The 9824-nt window shown below is 42.7% G+C and overlaps 1 protein-coding gene across 1 annotated transcript in view; it reads left to right on the top strand.

Moving 5' to 3' along the window:
- Positions 1 to 3535: 3535 nt before the first annotated feature.
- The window catches only part of HDHD2 (haloacid dehalogenase like hydrolase domain containing 2), a 43434-nt gene continuing 37145 nt past the window's right edge, over positions 3536 to 9824 (top strand). The window contains exon 1 of the mRNA XM_058557062.1: positions 3536 to 3642. The gene's annotated coding sequence lies outside the window, so the exon portion shown is untranslated. The remainder of the gene's footprint in view (positions 3643 to 9824) is intronic.

Genomic DNA, 9824 nt, shown 5'->3' with positions numbered 1-9824 from the left:
AGAGTATTCTGTAGCAAAGCAGTTCTGAGGAAAGTGAAGCACTGAACATCAAAATATTTCATCTCTGGAGGCCACTTACACAATGCTAGCTTTAATGTGCCTGAAGGGAGGTCTGTAAGCTTTCACAGGTTAGCCCTGCTTTCCCCAGAGCAGTTCCGATTCAGTAACCATAGTATCTTATTTTAGCAGACAGCAACTTAAGTGCCCGCTTGCTTCCTCACATCCTCCCCTTCAGTCATTCTCAGGATTAACAATTTGTGATCATTCTGGACTTCAAATATCTGTGATGTTGATGGTCCCTTATGTATTCCCACTCTCCGTCTGTATGCCCCTGACCTGTTATGAAGGATCTTGGCTCTAGTCTATAGATGTTGACCAAATTCATACCCTAACCCTTAAGTACAGTGGTTTTCAAACTTTGTTAACAGCAGAACCAGATTTTCAAAGTAATAATATCATAGAATGTAATCCTCCAATATCTAAGACAAATGAGAGCAGGTCCATTTATTTTTAGTTGAAATAGGGATGAGGCCCAAAGGCCCACTGTTCAACCTCCACCCCACTCTTGTCAAGCTTCCGAAGACACTTTCACAAAACTCTTAAGTTTTCAAAAACATGGTTAAAAGGTATCTTTTTAAAAAATCCCTGCTTTCTATAGAGTAGGCAATGCAATCTGTGCTCTACAGGTATATGCAATCACCTGTGTGCCTGTGTATATACTCATGAAAAGACTGAGAGAAAGCAATATATTTGAGTAGTAAAAAGAGTAAGAGGTGGGATATTTCTAATATGCCAAGCAAAACTTTTTATCACGTGACTTAAACTTCCTGAGACCTCAGTTGTTTTTGGCTGCTTCATCTGTAAAATTGGTCAATAACTGTTTCAGAACAGAAATCTAGTCCAAATGATTTATGTATATCTTTTCCAGGTCACTAACCTTTGAGTCTAGACGTACCTCAACCAGAGATGTTCTCCTAAAGTAAAGTGTTTTTTGGTGAAATAAATCGCTTTCTCATTGCTTACAGTTTCAAAGTTATTACCAATAATAAAATTTTGATACTAAGCAAAATGGAATTATTTTTTGCTAAAATTTTCCTTGGCCCCTGATTGGTCGTTAGATGTCAGATACTGTGAAAACATTCTGTGCAAGAATCTGGGACACGTAATGGGCAATGTCCAAGAGTATTAATGATCAAGATAAGTTTTGGAATCCTACTCTTTGTTTCAGTTCTGATACTGGTTTATGTCTCCACTCCCCCTTTGAGTTTTTGCCCCATCTTTTCTTTCCCAAATTTAGCCCTTCCCTTTTGACGTCCCATCCCTTCTTTATTCATCTTGCCCTTTGGCAAGCAAAGCCATTTGAGTCTTTTTTTGTTTATTTGTTTGATTGTTTTTGTGAAGAGATCAGCCCTGTGCTAACATCTGCCAATTCTCCTGTTTTTTTGCTGAGAAAGACTGGCCCTGGGCTAACATCCGTGCCCATCTTCCTCCACTTTATATGGGACGCCGCCACAGCATGGCTTGCCAAGCAGTGCAACGGTGCACGCCCTGGATCCAAACTGGCAAACCGGGGCGGCTGAAGCGGAGCACGCACACTCAACCACTTGCGCCCTGGGGGCCTGAGGAAGAAGCCACTAGCCGGTTCCATTATTTCTCATCATAGTGAATGACACCATCAGTTATACTACCCAGTTGCCCAAGCCTGGAACCTAGTTCTTGATGCCTTCCTCTCCCTTACCCTCAATCTAATCTATCACCAATTTCTATATGACCTCCTAAAGATGTCTTCAATTTGTCTTTGCTTTGTTTCCACACATTTTCGTTTAAACAGCTCTCTTGTAGCCCTGCCTTAGCTTCTTTTCTGGTCTCACGTACATTTTGGCACCTCTCCCATCCATTCTCCATATTGCATCCAGAGGAAATATTTACAAAAACGCGTGTCTTTTTTGTGTGTGTGTGTGAGGAAGATCAGCCCTGAGCTAACATCTATTGCCGATCCTCCTCCTTCCCCCAACCCCCACACAGCCCCAGTAGATAGTTGTATGTCATAGTTGTACCTCCTTCTAGTTGCTGTATGTGGGACGTGGCCTCAGCATGGCCAGAGAAGTGGTGTGTTGGTGCGTGCCCGGGATCGGAACCCGGGCCGCCAGTAGCAGAGCGCGAAAAACGCGTGTCTTAGTATTACCTACTCGCGGGCAGGCCCCATGGCTTAGTGGTTAAGTGCGCGCGCTCCGCCAATGGGGGCCCAGGTTCAGAACCCCGGGCGGCACACGGACGCACCGCTTATCCGGCCATGCTGAGGCGGCGTCCCACATGCAGCAACTAGAAGGATGTGCAGCTATGACATACAACTATCTACTGGGGCTTTGGGGGGAAAAAAATAAATAAAAAATTTAAAATATATATATATATATATTAAAAAAAAAAATTACCTACTCGCTTCAAATGCTTTGGTGGTGTTTTAATCTGACCAAAGACATAGCTCCTAGTTCTGAAGGGGAAACAGGTTCCTTTTCCTTCAACCAAGTAGGCCCCTCACACAAAGCACTTAGACTTAACAAATTTGAATAAGACAAAAACAATCTCCAGACCCAGTGGGGAGGAAAAGCAGAGGGTCCCTAGTCCAGGGGACAGAAAGGGTTATGGCTCACAACATGGCTGACTGCAACACTGGCAAGGGAGATGTTGGACGGTGTTCCAGCAGGTATGAGTCTCCAGTCAAGGCCAAGAGCAGCCGTTTTTCAAGGGGTTCTACGTGTGTAAACCAAGGTGTGTATCCTATTTTGTCAGACTGCCTCAGAAAGTTTTTCATTTAGTCATTTTCATAGAGAGAGAATAGGATGACCTCTCTGCCCTTAAGGAGTTTAGTTTATTTGGATGGAAGGAAGACAAGTAGAGACTCAACATGTGTGGGCAGAGGCAGAGCAGTGAGGGAGGTGGTTCTTCCTAACCCTAGATATTGCTCTCCTAGGGATGACAGGCAAGGCCTGTGGTAGCTCTCTCTAATAAGAGAAAGGCAGGGTGGAAAACTTAGCGTAAGGTTTTGGAATAGCTGATGCAGGAAAAGAGGGACCTCGCTACCTGAGGTAGTGGTTAATAAAGACAGCAATAAGTGTCCGATGCTATTCAAGTAGCAAAGCAGGAAATGACGTTTTCAGAGATTGGGTGTTTGAAGAAAAATATCAAGGAGATGACCTCTGAGTTACTCCTCGAGAATGGACGGTAAGTGGCGGAGTGAGGGAGGGTAGCGGCAAAGTAAGTCAATAATTCTTGGTTCAACAATGGTGCTGTGGAATGGGCAATAGCTACAAGGAAAGGCAGAGGTTTCTGTTTCCCTCTTGCATCTGGGCCCAGCAGGCCGCACCCTTGAAAGAGCGGGTCTCAAGAACAACTTCTCGTTCGCCTCGACGGTGGTGAAGGAGCAGGACTACAGCCAGTAGCGGGCGTCGGAAACTGGGAGGGAACGCTTGGCGGAGGGGGCGGAGACGGATGAGGGAAGGCGGGACTTCCGGTGCGCCGTGAGGCCAGTTTCTGGCATCGAGCAGGCAGCTGCAGGGTCCTGTCTGAGGACGCTGTGGGTTGCCAGGCTGTGCTGCTTTCCTGTTAGCGGGGCCTTTGCTGAGGACGGCGTGCGGAGTGGGGGTGAGGAGCCGCTCTGGGATGGGCGACCGTCCGTCTTTCTGGAGGCTGCATTTCTTTGTGAGAGGGCGCGGGGACATACCTGGAGCGTACGTAGGCCGCCCCCCGTTCCTCCTCACGAAGCATGAACCAACCCGCGTGCTCGCTCCTTGAGGACTGCCCACCCCGCCGGGCCGGCCCGCCCCCTCGGCCGCGGCGCTACCACGCGTGCGCGGAGCGGGGTGCCAGGCGCTTCCTCCAGGTAGTGGGTTCGCGTGGCTGTTCGTCGCGCAGGGGCAGACCGCCCCTCTAGGTTGTCAGTCATTCCTCGGAACGTGCCCCTGGACTGTATTTCGAGGCTGGCGTCCGTTCCAGTCTGACGTTGGCCAGGCCCTGGAACTTGGGGCGGGTCAGAATGCAGTGACCGTCCTGAGGCCCTTTCCCACCCAGGAAATGGAGGGGAACGCTGTTTAGTTAGTGCTGAAAGATCCTTATTCTTGGAATCCGTCCTGTTAGAGAGACCTGGATTCCTGAGTTTAGTTAATTCAAAAGTCTTTATTGAGCGCTAAATAGTATAGTGGGAAAGGCAGCGCAGCCCCTTAACTCACAGAGCTTGACAGTGTGCGCAGAGTGATAAATGCGCTAATGGGAGCACGCTGCGGGGGGGGGGGGGGGGGGCGTGGTCATGGCCCAGCCCTGGGAGAAAAGGAGTTGGACTCAGGAACGCCAGAGGAAATGATGCTTTTCTGAGGCCCAAGGACTGAAGGAGTTGGCCCGGGAGAAGGAGGATGTAGGGGGCGGGGGTGGGAGAATTCAGGGAGCAAAAATGGTTTTGGACGAAAGTCCAGCGGTGAGGGAGGTAGACTATAGGCGTCGTGGCCGACTGTAGTGCCGTGGAGTAGAGAACCGGATTGGAGAGGTAAACCAGGGCTCAGTACACCAGTGTTCGTTGTTCAGACTGTATCCTGAGGGCAGTGGGAAGTGACTGGAAGACTTAACTGGAGACTGACTGAATTAGAACATCTTTTATTGAGTGCATACAGTGGTTCCAGACTTTTCCACCGGAAGCATATAGGGAATAAAAGAGACTTTGTACTCTACAGGGGGTCTGAGAGGCATATTCTCAACAGTCCCAACCTCCCAGGAGAAAATTTTTATTGAAATGTCTTGTTTTATCTTATTTATGCAAGTTTTGAATTATATGTCACAGTATATCCTTATTTTGGTATAAAATGTTTCCTCAAATCCTGGTTATGCTAATAATTTACTTTAGGGCATTGAATTATATTTATCCTGTGATTTTTGTAGCCTTTGATACATCCATCATGTATCCTCCCCTCCTCCTTCCTCCACCCACGCATACATGACCCAGCCTTTCTATGTGTAGAACACTTTCTATGTGATGAATACATCACGGTATTTTACATGTATTACTTTTTTTAATCCTCCTATCAACCATTGGAGGTGAGTGTTATTCTTTCTGCTTTACCAGTGAAGAAACTGAGGCTGAGAGGTTAACAGAATTGCCCAAGTTCACACAGCTGGTGAGTCGAGATTCAAAGCCAGGCATGTACTACTCTAGTTCTTGAACTTCGCTTTTACATTTCATGGAATGGATTTGGGGCAGAAAACAGGGAAAAGATTCAAAGCAGAGGGGACTTTAGGAAGTTGTTGAAATACGCTAGATGAGAGGTGATGATTTCAAAACTGAGATAGTTTTAGTAATGATGAAGAGGAGGGAGTGGATTCAAGACTGTAAAGGAGACATGATTTGGCAAGTGACTGGATGGGAGGAAGGAGTGGGAGATCCTGATGGGTACAGCTGGGTTGATAGCGCTGCCATTCACTTGTAAGGATGGCAAGAAAAAGCAGCTTTGAAGGGAACAAGGACTTGTTGGATTGAGATGCCTCTGGGATATTCAAGGGGAGATATCCTCTAAATTATCTTGAAGAGTTCTTTTTGGGATGAGAGAGAATTTACTTTTATTCTCTGCATTGAGTATGTACTAATATCAGTCGTTTATGACTCTTCTAAAGTATATCCTTTATAACTTGTTCAAACTATGGGAAATAGTGGGACTTGGACCCAAGATAAACAGACAATGAGCTACCTTTGAAGCCTTTACCGGTCTTCTGGGGGTAGTACTAATATTTTACAATTACATTTTATCAAGTACTAACTTGTAGTTCAGGTAACAAGTATTATAAAGGTCCAGACAAGAAAAGAGATCATGGCAGAAGTAGTCAAGGCCTGTAGTGGGGCTCACTGAAGAAGTATATTTTGAGAATTGGATAGGGCACCTCAGTTATGTTCTAGGCCTTAATTAATCACTCTCAGATATCTAATGCTCCAGGGCCGGCCCTGTGGCTTAGCGGTTAAGTGAGTGCGCTCCGCTGCTGGCGGCCTGGGTTCGGATCCCGGACGCGCACCGACGCACTGCTTCTCCGGACGTGCTGAGGCCGAGTCCCACATACAGCAACTAGAAGGACGTGCAGCTGTGACATAACAACTATCTACTACGGCTTTGGGGGGGAAAAAAAAAAAGATATCTAATGCTCCAGAAGAGCATTTTAGGGTTTAAAAAGTATGTCATATGCATCTGATAAAAGCAAAAATATAGGCTTTTAAAATGCCTTGGTAATGTTAAGCCTATGTGGTTGCTCAATAAAGATTAAAATTATCAATATTTATTATGACCATTGGCTGGCTCTAGTTGGACAGGCTTTTTTTAATACAATTCTTTTGTTGTTTTTCCAGTCTTGTTTATATTTTTTTCTTTAATCACCTTGAGTTAACATTTTTTTATTGAATATTAGATGTCTCATAAAAGTTGGGTTTTGAGAGAAGCAATTTTAGGTTCCTCTGCATCTAAAAAGAGAATGCTTTGTCTTCATTTTGCATGGCCTTACCTTTTGTGGTGCAGCATATTAGATTAAAGAATCCTTTAACTGTTATATATACACATAGGGTCTCTAGGAACAGTCTAGTTTTTTGACTAACAAACTGTTTCCCCTCTCAGGCAGGTAATAGTTGGTACTATTGTTGATGTAATCCTCCATTTCAAGGTCACAATAAAGGTCAGAAATAGAATAACATATGAGGATTATTACAGAAGGAAGGACTTTGCAGTTGAACCTTGATTAACCAGAGCTCTTAATATCTTTTTTTGCCTCTGCACTTTTTTTTTCCAGCAGATACATTATAAAAGACAAACAGAAACAGGAATTTATTTAAAAATCAAAATATTTTGAAAATATGCCAGTCAGTCTAACTGTTGCTCCTTTGAAAGTAATCTGTTTGTTCTCTTGGTAGCTTTCAGGATCTTCTCTTTGCCTTTAGTGTACAACAAAGGTTTAGGTATGGATTTCTTTTTATTTATCTTGCTTGGAATTCTTTCTGAATCTGTGCATTGGTAGTATTTCATGTCTTCTGCATACATTTTTGGTCTTGTCTTTTATTCTTTAAACACGTAGGCATTTTACAGTAACCTGATAATTACATTATCAGGAGCGCTTACTGGACTGCTCTGTGCACTGTTGTTTCTGTAGGATCTCCCTTATGGTGCCTTGTTTCTGTAGGTTACTTGCTCATTATTCTTAGAATTTTATTTGATTTTATTTATGGGATTTCTTTGCTATTTGGGCTGAAACTAATATCTTGGGGAGGGTTTGCATTTGCTTCTGCCAGGCGTCTGCTAGTCAAGGTCACTCTGATTAAAATCCTGAGGTTTATCTGAGGACTTATCTTAGGTAATATGAATTTAGTCTGCAAAGTGGATCTAGGGCTGGCTTATGGTTCCAAATTCTTTGTAGCACTTTCTTCCTTCTACTCTTTGGGCCAAATTTCAAAACAACTGATTTTCTTGTAGTCAACTGAAACAAGGTGGTGTGGGGGTGCCAGTGCTGGCTCATCCTTTCATTGAAGTCCCAACTTTTAGGTTGGGAGGATCTATCTCTTCAGGTGGGCCCTGAGTTTTATCTTTTATTCCCTCCCTGAAGGGGCCAAAGGGAAAAAAAAAACCCTAAATCTCCAGTTTACCTAGTGTGGCAGATGCTCTTGGGGCCAAAACAGGCTGCAGTGTTCTGTCATCTCCTAGTTTCTTGCTTTTTTTCAGATCTAAGAATTCCTTATTTTCTTCCTTGCTCCTTGAAGCTTCGTGTATATATATATTTTTTTTTCTCATATGTATATATTTCGTATATATTTTCTTAATCTAGTATTGTTAGGTTTCATTTGGAGAGTTAATTTGGTTACTTAGCCTGCTATATTAATGGAAGCCCCATCCAAGAATGATTTTTTTTAAATAAGCATACCAGAATTTATTCATCCATAAATGTTTACTTTTAAAATTAGTCAGTGTAGGAGACTATAAGCTTCTGCCATTGCTCAGGACATTTTTGGAATTCCTATTTTGGAATTCCTTTCAGAGCTAGTAGCATATTCTTTTGAATACCTTGATTGGCTACAATTGTCATCCTTTAAAGGTGGATATAATTTTGAAAGTGTAAGAGTAAAGCCTACTGAATGAGGTGTGTAGTCAAGGAGGGTAATAGTACTTGAGGTTAAAACTGAAGTGGAGCCATTAGTTAATGAGGCTGATTTTCATGTGTGGCTCATATACTGATACTGAGGATAATTCTGAAAGAGAAAACCTCCAAATGCTTTGAGTAATAGTTGTTTGAAATAAACATTTCCTATCAACCTTCAGTTAACTAGTAAATTAACTTTACTAGAACACTGCATTCCTAAGCATTATGCATAGTTGTGTTTTTATTGTAGTGAGGAAATATTTATTATTAAAAGATACTTGATAATCTTTTAGAAGAGAAAAGTAGCTTCTTGAACATGTACTTTCAAATTTTTTCATTAAATTTTTATTCCTTTTGGATGTCTAATTTGATACAGCATTAATAATAATTCTTTGCATTGACATAATAGGTGCCTTATAAATAATGTGTCAAAGATCCATTTAATATTTGTGTGGTGTATCTGATAGGTTCTTTATAGCAGAGGCAAAATCAGTTTCGCTGAAGAGTAGTTTGTCAGGCACACTGAACATAGAAGAAGTTAGGAGGCAAATCTAGGAACAAGTATTTGTGTTGGTAATTTCTTCATCTGGTGCCATCATCCTGAAGGGAAAGTAATATCCATACAGATAATATCTGGGTCTTGATTTTCCCGGGTATAAAACTGGTGTTTATAGAAAGAGGGATGTGGGTTGGGGGGTGTGTCTAGAGCAGGTAATCTGGAAGATCCTTTCTAGCTGTAACATTCTTTTCCCTTCATTACTTAAATGCTTATTTATTTCTGCTCTCTTAGTCTTATATATTCATGTATATTTTCCTCGTTATCTTTCTTTCTCCTTAAAGCCCATCTTTTCTCCCCACACTTATAATAACAGTATATACAAGTTTTTCTTCATAGAAACACATGTACTCACGTTCTGTGACCACATAGGGCATAATGTTATGTATGTGTATGTCCCTTTAACTGGAATTAGGATGTTTAGCCTGCTAGGTTTCTGTTTTGTTTTTTGTTTGGGAGATTTTTTTGCCAGTCTCCCCCAATATGAATCTCTTCCTCGGGGCCGGCCCCGTTGCTTAGCGGTTAAGTGCGCACGCTCTGCTACTGGCGGCCCGGGGTTCGGATCCTGGGCGCGCATGGACGCACCGCTTCTCCAGCCATACTGAGGCCACGTCCCACATACAGCAACTAGAAAGTGCAACTATGACATAGAACTATCTACTGGGACTTTGGGGGAGAAAAAAGGAGGAGGATTGGCAATAGATGTTAGCTCAGAGCCGGTCTTCCTCAGCAAAAAGAGGAGGATTAGCATGGATGTTAGCTCAGGGCTGATCTTCCTCACACACACAAAAAAAGGAATCTCTTCCTCTAGCACAGAGGCCAGCAAACTTTTTCTGTAAAAGGTCAGATAGCAAATATTTTAGGTTTTGCAGGCCAAAAGGCAGAGTTGAAAATGTTATGTAGGTACATTTATAACAGGGAAGAAAAATTTTTTTCTACAAACCTTTTTTGGACAAAATGAAAAACTTTATTTATGGAACTAAAATTTCAATTTCATGTTATTTTAATGTGTCACAAAATATTATTATTCTTTGATTTTTTTTTCAACCATCTAAAAATGTAAACCATTCTCAGCTTGCAAGTCGTACAAAAACAGGTGGTGGACTATGGAAGACAGTTT

Source organism: Diceros bicornis, chromosome 16 (genome assembly GCF_020826845.1).
Source record: "Diceros bicornis minor isolate mBicDic1 chromosome 16, mDicBic1.mat.cur, whole genome shotgun sequence".
In the NCBI taxonomy this organism is placed as follows: domain Eukaryota; kingdom Metazoa; phylum Chordata; class Mammalia; order Perissodactyla; family Rhinocerotidae; genus Diceros; species Diceros bicornis.
Note: the sequence above shows the minus strand (reverse complement) of the source record. Positions and strands in the feature narration are given on the sequence as shown.